At 40.3% G+C, this 15,112-nt stretch overlaps 1 long non-coding RNA gene across 1 annotated transcript; it reads left to right on the plus strand.

Annotated features, from left to right (window-relative positions):
* Positions 1-131: 131 nt before the first annotated feature.
* Positions 132-14,775, plus strand: LOC122561174. Its single transcript, XR_006314936.1, has 4 exons — positions 132-234; positions 9,061-9,183; positions 11,011-11,136; positions 14,761-14,775. It is a non-coding gene; the product is annotated as an uncharacterized LOC122561174 (long non-coding RNA).
* Positions 14,776-15,112: the final 337 nt, after the last annotated feature.

A 15,112-nucleotide genomic window follows, 5' to 3' on the forward strand; every position in this document is an offset into this window, starting at 1 on the left:
GAAAGATAATGCTTTGTTTATTGATGACGGTCTGAGCTAGTTCCTATCAATGAGTGAAGTACTGGACCTGAATATTTAAAACTCTTTGTGCCATAACAGTTGCGGTTTCATGCATGTTTAACTTTTTCTTTTCAGCAATACTGTGTGCAGTGATATTACAGAGTCAATTCCTCTTCCTGCTTCTCCTTTATCCAGCGACACATATGCTGTTGGTGTTGAACACATTTCAATAAGGTACCGCAAATATTTACAAAGTATGTTCTGCAGCAAAATTTGTTTTTTATCTATTGATGACCACTGCTGTAGTTTTGTGGTCATAATCTTTTGTATTGTCCCAAAATACATGCTTTATTAGCCCAAAATGTATTTGTTACTTTTCACCAGTAATGCTGTACCTTGAGACTCCATCAGCCGCCTCCTCCTACTCTGTGATGATGTTGATTCACAGGCAGGATTGATAAAAGTACTGCAATGACTTCTTGTAATACTGTAGAATCCTTAACCTTGTTGATTTCTTGATGTGAGGATGTGTCTTTCACCTCTGCTAATGTTAATTACTTTGTTTCTAACATTGTGCTCAATTTGGATTTTGGTTTTGATAAATGCTTTGAGGTATCACAAGCTATGTATAAAAAGAATGGAAGGTGAATTTGATTGAAGTCAAATGAAAGGTTATCCTTTTCTTGTTGAATCAACATTGCCATTTATTAACTTCATTTAAGCAGTGACTATAAAATTTGAGAGTCCCTAATATGGTCCTGGTACAGAGCTGTCAGTGCTTCTGTTCCTTAGCCAATGGCCATACCTTTGATCAAATCAATGTGTTAACACATTTGATTCATGGCAAAGCCATGATTTTATGTGTCAAAATCTGCCTTACTGTCAAATCAGTTTATGTTATGATTGTGTCCACTAGAACCACCTGAGAAGCATTGAATGAATTAGGGTTAAGGTAACCCCAACTCTAACCCTAACCCTTATTGTTCTCCGTTGAAATCACTGATCTCAAATGGATGCCCATCTGGTGTCCATGGCAAAAGAAAATCTCAGCCTTGATAAATAGAAAAGGTTTATTACGTAATAGCTCATCACAATACATCTGAGTTACATGATAGTCTCTTGGAAAACATCAAGCTTGATTTAGGAATAAATTTGCAGTACCGTGAGCTCAACAGACTTAGCACTAGAATTATTGGAACTGAAACTGCGAACGCATTTATTCGCTTCCCTACGAGCTGACCGTTAAATTCTGATGGGCAGAGCTTATTGCATGATGTCAAATAATCATTTTTTGGGTACCAGCTGCCTCATTTAACAGTGATAACAACAGTCAGAATGCAGCCAGTAAAGAGTTGAAAAAGTGCTGCTACCTTTGTTTTTGTGCAGCTATAGGCCCATATGACTCTTTAAAGTATTATGTGCTCAAAGATGGGTAGCAAAGTGAGATAGGTGCTGTAACAAAGAAGGCAATGTCCCAAACTGAATTTAACATTTTTGAAAACTTTGTCTTCCCTGTTGTCAACATCTCTCATGCGCGCTTGCTCTCTCGCTCGCTCGCACTCTCTCTCACACTCTCACGCACACTCATCTCGTGAGCCCCATATTTCTCTTACTAGTGTATAGTTATCAACCATTGCAAATATTGAGGCAGAAGCATAAAAATTAAGCCCAGGTAACATGAATAATACCAAAACATACATTTTTAATCTGGTGGAAGGAGGGTAGAGAAACTTTACATGCATTTTACTTAGTATAATGAACTGTTTGTTAAATAAGGTAAAAAGTTAAATAAACCCATTGTTACACTGAAGCACATGTAAATGGTTTGGCAGCAACGTACTTTTCAACAATACACTGTTGTCATGGAAACAAAGCACTTTCTAAGCTGAAATATACATGATAACAGTTGGTTCTTTTGTTATAATCTTTTACTTAATGATGATTTGAAGTGTCAACAGAACATTATTATGCTGGTTTAGCATTCATATAAGACAGCAGTTCTCCAGTTTTGGAAAAGTCAATTTATCAGTGAATCTTGGAAAATAATCTTGGCAGTAATCATTTGAGTGAAGAGTATTCCAAATTTTTTGTCCTGAGTGACTGCAGGACATTGAGAAACAAGTTTCAATTCGGAAAAGAGGACAAGCAGGAAGAATAGTTGAGTGATGATTGCATGGAATTCTATTGTCCGAGAGGTGGTCCCAAATGATATGTTACTACTTAGATGCTAGGGTTCAAAATACTGCAGAACAAATTTAAAAATGTCTGAAATGTAAAGGCAAGTAGCCAGTAGTCTTTATTTCTATGAAAGCCAATGATGTGGAGATGGTTGTGCCCAAGTATTTGAAAAGGGATTTTGATTAGTTAAATTGTAGATTAGAAGTAGAATCTCCAGCATAGCTGTGTAATGTACTGGATCAAAAAATGGAAGATTCAGGTTATTAAGAAGTGGTAGATGTATGATATAGATGGGGGAGCTTCAGATTTCTGGGGCACTGGAACCACTTTTGAGGCCGAACAAAGTTGTTTCAATGGGTTGGCTGCACCTTAACCAGATGGGCAAGACTAAAGCTTTCAGTGGCAAAGCATTCAAACTCGTTTGGTTGGTCATTACAGAAACTTTACACTGCAATTCAAAAACTGAACATCCCCATAAGAATGGTAATGAATTACCTAGATGCAATCGCTGTACATGAATGCAAGTATGACCAGCAATAAAAATTGAAAGAGTTAGGAGCACAAATTCAACCTAAAGATTTTAATGTCGCATTTATTACAAAGATCTGTTTGCACGTTGAGCATGCTGAGAAGTTACATTTTCCAGATTAAAATGTTTTAGAAAAAGAAAACTGCAAAATTGGGAAATGAGGATGCGCAACAATATTAATGATAAAACTCAATTACTGCAGCAAGGGTAATCATACTTTGGAAGCTGTGTGCATGGAACTAAGGTATTGCAAAGATTATCTTCGATATTGCCTACAAAACTCCAGATAAGATTGCAATGGCAGGTGGTTTATATATATAGCGATATGAGGAGAATATGGCATCCAGTTTTAAACCTACAGATCTAGTTCTGCCATTGTCTATTAATTGTCTTATTAAATTTGTAATTCATTCCATTTAAGTAGTGGGGATTAAATTTGGAGCCATTTGTGGTCGAACACGGAGGAGCAGAAGAGCTCTATGTAACACAGTGGTAGTGACCCTTCCTCTGAGGCAGAAGGCCCAGGTTCAAGTTGAACTTACTCTAGGGATATGTAATAATAACCCTGAACAGGTTGATTAGAAAATATCAATAGCAGGACATTCTGGAGATAGTGGTTGGACTCCAATACCTACCTCCATTTCATTGTTACATCCAAGGATGGTTGTACTTGGAGAGAGATTGTGTGGTGCCATGGCATGCTTGGATCTTTTATAACTTATGGGTGCAGCAAGACCAAGAATCAATCTTGTGAATGACTATTTGCATTAATTTGCAAATGTCTTTTGAAGTTTTAATGTTATTTAATGGACCACAATGGACTACTAATAGTTACTTTATTTAAATAGTTTTAAAAGAATATTTCAAAGAGCATTGGGGGGGGGGAAAGGCTCCGGTTCAAGTCCCACCTGCTCCAGAGGTGTTTCATAAAAGATCTGAACAGATTGATTGATTAGAAATATCTGTATCCAGGAGCAAGCTGACACCGTGGTTATTGGATTAGTGGGGCACTATATTTAATAGATCCCTTGAAATCTAAAGCTTTTAAATGTATAAAGACTATGCTCCAATTCTGTACTTTACCAGTTAGCTAAATTTTAGCATTGTAACAGAGGATGAATACCTAAAGGTGAAGGTTGAAAACTTTAAGTCATTATTAGACATAAAGCTAAAATTCTAATGACAAATGTGGAAAATGAGCAGAAAGCAAGTTTAAAGTATTAAGGTGTGATTACCTTTTGGTTTTCTTCACATCTTAATGATGTGACCAGTAGAAGAATGACATTGATATGTATACATGGGTCTGATTTGATTTATTTATTGTCATATGTATTTTGTTATAAAATGCAGTGAAAATTGTTGCGTAGTGTCACCACTCTCCAGCGCCATTTTAAAATATAGAGAAATAAACCAAAGGGCATAAAAATAAAGAAATAAATACAGATATTCAACTTTACAGTCCTTCTTATTAAGTGATCTGCCACGGGTCACAGGCCTATTGACAGGCATGAGTCCCCTTTACTGTACTGCCACCACTGATGCCATCTCCTCTTGACCGATGTCTGCCGCTGTGAACCCTCGCTGGACATCACCAATGCAAATGCCATTGATGCTGTTGGGTACTGCACCGACCTAAACTCAACTCTGCCACCGCTATGAGTTCTCTTCGGGCCCACCTCACTGATGCAGCCATTCCGATGCTGTTGGGTCTCATTGGGCCTAAGCACGTCTCAGCTGCCTCCAGGAATCTGTACTGGATGCAGATGCTGCTGGGAACTCAAACTTGCCTCTGCTGCAGCAGCCATGATTCTGTGCTGGGACTGCCTCTTTGATGCAGATACTGCTGGGAACCCAAACAAAAGTGTGGGAAAAAAAGATAAAAAAAACAAGAAAAGAGATAGAGAAAAAATGAAAAGAAAAGCTGATGGAGCAGATGAGCCCTGGGCTCAGAAACCGTACTCCTCTACCATCTTACTGGAACTTCCCACAACTCAACCTGAGAGAAAATGTAGTCTTGCTGATATCATTCCTTGCAAAGAACTTTCATGAGAATCAATGTGTTTTCTAAGATGAAGTCCAGTCAGTTGGATAGTGAGAGAACTTTGGAGTCTTTACGAGACTAAATCCACAAAGGTGATCTGTTAAATGTTTATGAAGACTGGCTTTAGAAAATGAATGAGGAGAAATGAATGAAGAAGGGCTTATGCCCGAAATGTCGATTCTCCTGTTCCCTGGATGCTGCCTGACCTGCTGCGCTTTTCCAGCAACACATTTTCTGTTTAGAAAATGAATGTCCGTTCAATGAAAGAAAATATCATGGACTTTGACAAATTGTATATAAAGTTAACACAAGTTAACTGAGTTGATGACACTGATTTAAGGATTGTGCCTGAAGTGTCTGATTCAGACAAGCAGCTGGTCTAACTGATGTCCTGCTCTTGAAAGAGGAGCCTCTGCTGGATCAGATGTCTATTGCTTTAAATAACAATTCCTTCGGGAAACGATCATTGCCTTCAGCCTTCATGGAAAAAATAAGGCATTCCGCTGGGACAAAGTATAGAAGGCTTGATTGTTACCAGGTTCTGAAGTAATTCAGATACTGGGTTTAAATCTAGAGATCTGGCTTTATGGCTAATGGTTGATATACTACATCAACAATTCTCAAACGTAAGATGTCTTCGTCCAGGCCACTGGCCTCCATATCTAAAGACTACATTAAATCCAAGACCAAAGCATAACTACAGCTCAGATGTATCAAAAGCTTCTCAAGAGTTTAACCCTTCGGGTTTGTCCCTTCAATAATATGTCCTTCTGAAGTTCTTTGTTATTTTGCTGTAATTTGCATAAATTAGACTCCTGTAACGTTTGTATGTTCTTTCAATACTGGAATTATTCAATGTGTGTTACTGCTATTAATGAACAGTAAATCGCATAACTAGATAAATTCATATTAAGATTTAATTTGGTTATTTTGTGTGCTTAGTGAGATTGCTTTCCTGTCATAGAACATAGAACAATACAGTGCAGAACAGGCCCTTTGGCCTTTTGATGTTGCCCCTACCTGTGAACTAAGCTAAGCCCATCCCCTTACACTATCCCATTGTCATCCATGTGCTTATCCAAGGATTGTTTAAATCTCCCTAATGTGGCTGAGTTAACTACATTGGCAGGCAGGGCATTCCACGCCCTTACCACTCTGACATCTGTCTTAAATCTATCACCTCTCAATTTGTAGCTATGCCCCCTTGTACAAGCTGACGCATCATCCTAGGAAAAAGACTTTCACTGTCTACCCTTTCTAATCCTCTGATCATCTTGTATATCTCTACCAAATCCCCTCTTAGCCTTCTACTTTCCAATGAGAACAGATCCAAGTCTGTCAGGCTTTCCTCATCAGACCTTCCCTCCAGACCAGGCAACGTCCTGGTAAATCTCCTCTGCACCTTTTCCTTCCTGTAATGGGGCGACCAGAACTGTATGCACTCGTGTTTTGTGTAGTTGCAGTATGACATTACGGCTCCGGAACTCGATCTCTCTACCAATAAAACCTCACAAACCGTATGCCTTCTTAACAGCATTATCAACCTGGGTGACAACTTTCAGGATCTATGTACGTGGACTGCAAGATCCCTCTGCACATCCACACTACCAAGAATCTTTCCATTGATCCAGTATTCTGCTGAACTGTTATTCATCCCAAAGTGAATCACCTCACATTTATCTGCATTGGATTCAATTTGCCACGCCTCAGCCCAATTCTGCAGTTTATCCAAGTCCCCCTATAACCTGCAACATTCTTCAACACTGTCCACAGTTTGCACTGTCTGCTGTCGAGGGCTTTTCCTGACTGAGATGCAGATAGGCACAAAGTGGATTGTATGGAGTCCTGTGATTCTGCAGCAAATGAACACTAACATATAAAATACTTACCATAAATTATGATCACTCCCAGTCCCCACCACATAGACTGGCTGTTTCCATACTGACTCCAGTCTCCCATAAAACACTTTGGATGTTTTTTTATGAATGAAGTTACATCAATGTTTTTATTTGCTCAACCTGTTAAATGTAATGAGAATCTTGTAAATATTGTTGAAATATATCATTTCACATTTGCAAACAAATGTTGGTACTTTAGTACATCCTGTTTCATTTAAAGGAGATGATAAATGCAAAGCAATTGGACCCTTAACAAGATGCAAACCATTTACAGGCCATGTTTCTTACAGTGAGAGCTGTAACCTGACTCCTTTAGAGGACATTTAAATAGAACAGTGATTGTATCTGAATGAGGTGGGATCTCTCACTGAAAACTTTGGACAGAATGTTGTAGGGGGCCTGAATGATGTGGGCTATGGTGAGAAATGTGGCAGAATTGCATGAGCAGTCCTGCGAGACATATTTCAATATCAGAAACTCTACATCTTTTAATTAGGTTCCCGCCGTTAAGATGAGATTCTTATTCAACAGCAGCAAGTTAGGGGTTGTTGCTTGTTAATAACCTTATTAATGGTACAGTTTACCTCCTGAATATGTAGCTTCTTAACCTACCAGCCACTGTGAGCAAACTAGACATCAAGAATTCTTGTTATGAAGATCAGAGCAGGTGACTTCACCTCCACGCTGAATGTGAACAGCCTCCGTGTTGGTTATCACACAACAGTGTCTTAGAACGATCCACTGGGAACCAGCTATGCTTACCCTTCGTCCACAACTTTGGCATCTTCATGGCACCCCTCTGATCCACACTTGCAGGGCACTTAGGAAGTATCAACTTGCATTGCGGGGTGCACTGGAAACTAGCATCTGGCTCAAAGAAAGGTCATGGGTGTTCAGTTGTGCAAGGTTCCAATGGGGGAACAAAAAGCAAGAGTGGATATTGCAAGCAATAGTGAGAGTGTCAGACCATGAGCCTTTAACAGTAGTAGAGATTATGATTGTGTGGTAATGCAGTTCTTCCCTGGCAGAATGGTGTTAGCCATCTTGTGACACTGCTGGCCATTTCTTGAGACTGAAGAGACTGCACTGACCTCAGAGTGGCTTCCATTGAGCAGGCTGTCTAGATCTAGTGGCTTGGCCTCTTCTCTTGGATCTCTGGGATCTCAGTCCTCCTTTGGACTATCCTATCCACTGAGATCTTCAGAATCACTGCACCATTTTCCCCTTCTTAGACATGTTTGGAAAGACTGTCTGATGACTAGAATAGCTTTAGAATGGGGTTGGGATCAGACAACAAGGGTGCCGTATGCATGGCTTAGGTAGTTAATGAGGATGTTGCCAGGGTTGGAGGATTTGAGTTATAGGGAGAGGTTGAATAGGCTAAGGGCTGTTTTCCCTGGAGCGTCGGAGGCTGAGGGGTGACCTTTTATAGAGGTTTATAAAATCATGTGGGGCATGGATAGGATAAATAGACAAAGACTTTTCCCTTGGGTCAGGGAGTCCAGAGCAAGAGGGCATAGGTTTATGGTGAGAGGGGAAAGATATAAAAGAGACATGAGGGGCAACTTTTTCATGCTGAGGGTGGTATGTGTATGGAATGAGCTGTCAGAGGAAGTGGGTGGAGGCTGGTACAATTGCAGCATCTAAAAGCCATCTGGATGGGTATATGAATAAGAAGGGTTTAGAGAGATATGGGCCGGGAGCTGGCAGTGGGACTAGATTGGGTTGGGATATCTGGTTAGCATGGACAAGTTGGACCAAAGGGTCTGTTTCTGCGCTGTACATCTCTGATTCAGTGACTGTATACAGCAAGCTATGTCGCCATGCTTCTGAGAGAAATCCTGCATGAAACGTGTCAAAACTGACACTTAGACAAAAAATATAAGATTCAGCCCATTGTTCATACCTGAATATGGTTAATACTCTTTGTCTAGAATTGACTATAATGGTAATGAAAAACTGGTTGTATCCTTGCCTGATCCTGCATGAAATGTGCAAAGTTTTCTGATGAGAGCTATATGTCCTTTCACACTTTTGAGTAACCAACAACGTACCAATTAGACCATGCCAATGCATCACATCTGCTAGAGTCAGTTATTTATTCCTGGCCATTGTCATAGCCTCAGAAGCAGTTTGCTTGTCTTGGAAATATGAAAGTTGTCTGGCTTGGCCACTGGTGAGGCTGCAAATGTTGCCTTGAAGGTGGAATACTTGGAGTGCAAGGGGTTTGATAGCAAATTTCAAATTGTGTAACTTAAGAAAAATGAGATGTATTGGTCCAAATTTCTGATTGTTAGTCACTGATTTTGTATCAAGTGGAATCATTTCAAGAAGGTAAATTTATAATGTCATTAATATTTTTGTTCGAGAATATCTTTTAGTGAATGCTATTGATTGTGTTTCTTACTTTCCAGTGTTCCAGTGCCTTCTGAATGTGAACAGCCAGTTCCTTCTCTACTTCTACCTCTACCTCTGCAATCTGATGATGCAGATAAACCAACCACTGACATAACAGGATTACAAAAACACCTTGTGAGGTATGCTGCAGATAAAATAGCAGTGGGGACTGGATGAGGCCTTCAAGTGGTATTCGTTTGCCTCCTAGGGACCTCAACAGCAAATGGGTAGATAAATGTCCTGATGCCATCAACATTCTACTGCGCCCCCCCCCACACCTCCATTAGTTAAATGAGAGAGAGTTTGGTTCAGGCAATTAGGAAAGAGGTGGTAGTTGCAGGCAGTTCACATGTCATATTTTATGAATTTCATCCGTGCCAGGAACAGCTTTAATTAACTCCAGTCTAAAAGAAAGCATCGATATTGGCCAAATAACCCAATTTTAAACTCCGAGGTCTTTGCAGAGTGGTTGACAGTTCGGTGTCGTGGTCAAGCACATCCATGAAGCCATGTATGGAATGCTCTGCCCCAGAAGGCAGTGGAGGCCAAGTCTCTGGATACTTTCAAGAAAGAGATGAATAGGGCTCTTAAAGATAGTGGAATCACGGGTTATGGGGATAAGGCAGGAACAGGATAATGATTGTGGATGATTAGCCATGATCGCAATGAATGATGGTACTGGTTCGAAGGGTTGAAGGGTTGAATGGCCTACTCCTGCACCTATTGTCTATTTCCAATATACCATATGTTCTATGTTTGGGGGTAAGTTAGCTTTTCAAAATTATCAAGAACATCTTGGGGCATGTTGCTATTGAGAACTGGGAGATCTGTGCTAATTTTTTAAAATATTCTAAATATGATTTATGAGACCAGAATTAACCAATGCCAATCTCAATTGAAAGTCAGAATCGAAATTGTTGATGGTTTTACTCGCATGGTCATCATGTATACTGACTGACCCAGAGACTCTGGACGTGGTCCTAACACATTACTTGGGTCATACCCAGAGCCTTTTAGTCCCACATTGTTTACAAATAGTGACTGTGCGCCAAAATACTTCACACACAATCCCTGAAAACATTTTTATTTTGCATTTTTTTTGAAAGGATAATATTCAATACAAAGTTACTTCTTGACTTTGCTTCACCCCTGCTGGTTAGCTTAGTTGGCTGGACAGCTGATTTTGGAGTACAAAGTGATGCCAGCAGCCTGGATTCACTTGCTGCACCTGAAATTTCCATGAAGAACACTCTAGTCAGTCTTTCTCCTTAGTTGATGGTAGGGTAACCCTCTGGTTAAACCACCATAAGTCATCTCTCTCTGTTGATGATGTTGTCGTAACTTGCCAGACCACAGGGTTGCTCTGTCTTTAGAGAGAGAGAGAGACGACTGGTGGTATTTAGCCTGAAGGCCTTCACATCTCCGAGGATGGGGGAAATTGACGATGAGAGTCCTTCGTGGTATTGTCCGCCAGTTCAGAAATTCAACCCATGCTGGTTGGCGTGAGAAAGCAGGCTTATGGTCTGGTATGGCTATGTCAATTTATTGACTTTATTTAAGAAATACCTTCATTTAAGGGTTACACTTTAAAATTGTTTTTCTAGCATTCAAATATTTTCTTTAAATTAGAGCAAAATGAAAACCGAAGTCAACTGCTTTAAAAGAGTGATAGATGGGTGGAGCTATCTCCAGTGTGCATTGGAGTTACTGAGGGAAAGAATCAACATTATTTCTCACTTCTGCACCATGGAAATTGTTTGAAATGTGAAAATATACCCCGATAAATGGACCTAACATGATGTCATTGTATCTTGTTGATGTGATTAGACTGTCAGTACATACATTGCAATTTTTCCTGCGTAGATCAGTAATTATTGACAATAAAAACTACACTGTTGTCTTTCATTTGTTCGAAACCAAGAGAGAACATATTTTGAGAAGCTTTGTCATGTTTTGCATTTTTCCAGTGTTTCTTTGTCAAGTGATTTTGAAGAACCAATCGTTCCTGCTTTTTCATCTGTACCACCTCCTCTTTCACCTGAAGGGCATAACAATCTACAGGTTGATGTGACAGACTTCCAGGAACTTGTGAGGTATGTGGTGTAAAAATCTGAGTTTAAAACTTACTATGTGAGACCCTTTGCTTTCCATTTTAGAAGTATTTTAATCAGTAAACTGAAGTTGAGAATTGAGTTGCAATTTTCCGACTCCAGTGCTTGGTGTCACCGAGAGGTGTGTTTGAGTTTCATGGTGAGCTGAGGAGACCTTTGTTCTTTCTTGAGTTGGAAGCGCACCCTAGTGGATAAGTTCTGTCATTGCATGCCTGGCTCTGGCTGTTTCAGCTCCTTGTGTGAACATATGCAGACTATGGATTAGAATTTTCTTGGTATCTTTAGCAATTATACACAGCTATTGACTTAAAGAAAATCAAAGAAATTGCTACTTAAGGGGCTACACCACTTGGTTAATGTGCTGGATGCTATTTTTCTCAAAATCTTTGTGGCATTTAGGGAGGCAAATCATGAGTGCTCATTTGCAAGGACTGCCACATCCCTGGTCAAATGTCATTGTGCTATTCTGGAAACATTTAGGTCTGTCTGAAATAGACACTGCTGCTCCCCATTCACAATTTAACTGCAGTTAAGAATTTCAGAGCTTTAAAGAGTTCCAAATTGTGTCTTCTAATCCCTAACTTCACAAACATTTTTCCAACTTGCTTTTATCACTGTCTTTCTCAATTAGATTTGCATTTGACCCCTTCCTTACCACACTTCAGTCTTACTCAACCTCTATAAATTTGAGCTCCCAATTAGCTCCTCTGCCCTCCAACCACTGCCAGTTCTCCATTATACTCAGAGCAATTCAGACAAAGCTTTGGCTTTCCCCATGGGATTTGGAATAAGAAGCAGCAGCACATGGAGGTGAGAAGGTTAGGTCAGTGTGCAAAAAGGCTCTAACCCATCAAACACTCCCATCCTCCACTTGGCTGGGGGCACTGCAGCTCCTTTGAGGAGTTCAAGGCCACCAGCGCATAACCGTGAAACCATCTTCTTACACCAGGGTCACTGCCAGAATGCCTGCCTGTTGTGGTGGTGGTGACTAACACCCCAAAATTCTTGGCATTGAATCCTTTCAAAGTGCCAATCACCCAGGAGCCAAAATGAAGGGGCATGTAGACAGAATCTCCTCTGGTTATTCCGACATAAGCATACTTGCTTGGTGGGCGGCACAGGGAGGGGGAGGGGGGGCTTAGCCCGGCTGCCTCACAGCACTAGGGAACCAGGTTCCATTCCACCCTTGGACAACTGTCTGCATGTGGAGTTTGCACATTCTCCCCATGTCTGCATGGGTTTCCTTTTCGAGTGCTCTGATTTCCTCCCACAGTCCAAAGATGGGCAGTTCAGGTGGATTGGCCATGCTAAATTGCGCATAGTATCTCTGAATATACCGACTAGGTGGATAAGCAGGAAAGTGCAGGGTTACATGGATAGGGTTGTGGGTTGGGTCTGCGTGGGATGCTCTTTGGAGAGTTAATGTGGACTCAATTGGCCAAACAACCTGTTTCTACACTGTAGGAATTCTATAATTCTGTGATTCTATAATTTGGAACCAACTCAACCCTTTTGTGGCAAACTGTAGTTTTTATTAGATAAGCAGTAGTTATGCAAATTTTAGACAATTGTCTGGCCATTTGATAATAATGTTAATAATTGAACATTTAGAGTTCTCCTTCTTTTGGGGATTAGTTTTCTTCTCTCTTGGAAATAGTAATCCAGCAGCCCAACATCACTAAAATACAACAAAGCACAGCAATGCTGAAGATCTGAAACAAAAACAGAAATTGTTGGCAAAACTCAGCAAATGTGGCAGCATCTGTGGAGAGAAACCAGAGTTAACATTTTGTGTCCAGTGACTCTCCTTCAGATTCTGTGGATAAGTGACACAAGTTCATGTTGTAATTGGTAAATGAACAGATTCTATTAGCTAAGACTGCCTTTAACTACAGGTAGTGAGCTCCGATATGCAGCTAACAATTAAGTGTGCGCACATTCAGAAATTGAGTTCCAGATCACTATCGACAACTTCCTAGAAGCATATGAGAAAATGGGCAGCTGACTAAACACCTACAAAACTAAGGTCCTCTTCCAACCATTCTTGTAGCCACTTTCCTCCACTGTTTAAGATCAACTGTAAGACTGTGAAAAATGTGTTCACTTTCCATTCTGTAGCAGACTGTTTTGTCAAACCTTTCAAATGATATTCACCTCATATGTCATGATTTGGAGATGCCGGTGGTGGTCTGGGGTGTACAAAATTAAAAATCACAACACCAGGTTATAGTCCAACAGGTTTAATTGGAAGCACTAGCTTTCGGAGCACTGCTCCTTCATCAGGTGATGAAGGAGCGTCGCTCCAAAAGCTAGTGTGCTTCCAATTAAACATCTTGGACTATAACCTGGTATTGTGATTTTTAATTTTGTACACCTCATATGTGACAGAGCCTGGAGAATTCCTGTTGGAGATTTCACCTCAGAACCCATCAAATCCAAATGGAAAAAATAATCCTCCAATCCCGAAGAACTGTCTAAGAGAAGAATGCAGCATATGTGGACAGGCAGGCATCACTGGCACTATGGTCTGAATTTCTGGATTTCAGTGTGTCGGTAGATAACAGATTGTGCTGCTTGATTTGTCCAGTAGTAATAGTGAATGCTGACAACCATGCTGTTATTCATCCAGTAAGGTTCAGGCTACTATATATCTGTACATTGCCAGACACACTTCTGATTAAAACAAAAACCTATTATCGGAGTTTGGTCACCAAAGACTGTGCAGCTTGAAACAGAGGAGTGGAATTCTTGTAGACTGGTAAAGGTATGTCTATGCAAGTGAGGAGGAGCTATTCAATTAGTACCACTTATCCTCTCTTTTCTGATAGCCCTGCAAGATCCATTGATAGTTTAGGTCTCCACAATATTCAAATGGAGGATATTAGAACTCATCCCAGTCTGACAATAGAGGCAACAGAAAGTTGGAGGGCTAGAGCTCGGTGTTGCAGCATAACTATGGAAACTGATACCATATCTAAACATGACTTTGAAGGCAATTGTATAGATTATGAAGAAAATAAACGCTCTGAAGGGAACTGTTAAGGAATCAAACAACCCATTTTTGTAGGTGTTCTGACTGTGGTTAGATCTGTGAGAGTGGCATTGAAGAGACAGCAATTTTTGAAGAACAAAGGAGGAAGAGTACTTGAGGTGAATGGTTACAGAGGGAAAGGAGTGATAATGTACAATGGTTCCTGTTAGAGAGAGAAATGATTTTGGTTAGACATTTTTTCAGTGCATTTACCTTGGGAGATAGTGAAACATGAGGTCCAATTGCTGAAATGCAGACAACAGTACCGTGATGGTAACAATGCATCTGAGAAAATTATCTTTAGCAATTCAATAATGATTTAGAAATTAATAGAAGGAAGTTGAAATTGCAGTGGGGTATTCAACATCAAATCACATCACTAGACTGAATTTTACATTTGAAATTTGGGTCAAGCATAGATATGATGGAAGCTTTGCATCAACCAGGGCCTTCTGGAAGCAGACCATTCATCAAGGTACATTTGGACAGATCAAAGTGGTCTCCTCCAATATGCATCTGCGGGAGTGTCACTTATGGTCATTGTTTACTGTACTTTGCACAACTTTGCCCTTCAGAGAGGGGAAGCCTCGTCAGAGGAGGAACTAACGGAGACAGCCCAGGATCCCTGATAACAAGTCACTGAAGAGGAAATTGAGCTGCAACAGTTCACTGTGCAATCTGGTCCATGGAACAGTCTGATACCCTGAAAATAAGAAATGCTCTGATAATCAGAAGATTATAAGAACACAGTGTCTCCAGTTCGATTACAGTTTCATTGTCCTTGATGCCTTCTCCAGTTAGCTCCCAGCCATCAACATCAGGACCACGTAAGGGCTACAAGTCACCAAATAACAACAAGCAGCTGGAACCCCACAAATACAAATACTCATATATTATGACGTGGAGACAGAAAACCATATCAAACCA

This window comes from Chiloscyllium plagiosum, chromosome 22 (assembly GCF_004010195.1).
Source record: "Chiloscyllium plagiosum isolate BGI_BamShark_2017 chromosome 22, ASM401019v2, whole genome shotgun sequence".
In the NCBI taxonomy this organism is placed as follows: Eukaryota; Metazoa; Chordata; class Chondrichthyes; order Orectolobiformes; family Hemiscylliidae; genus Chiloscyllium; species Chiloscyllium plagiosum.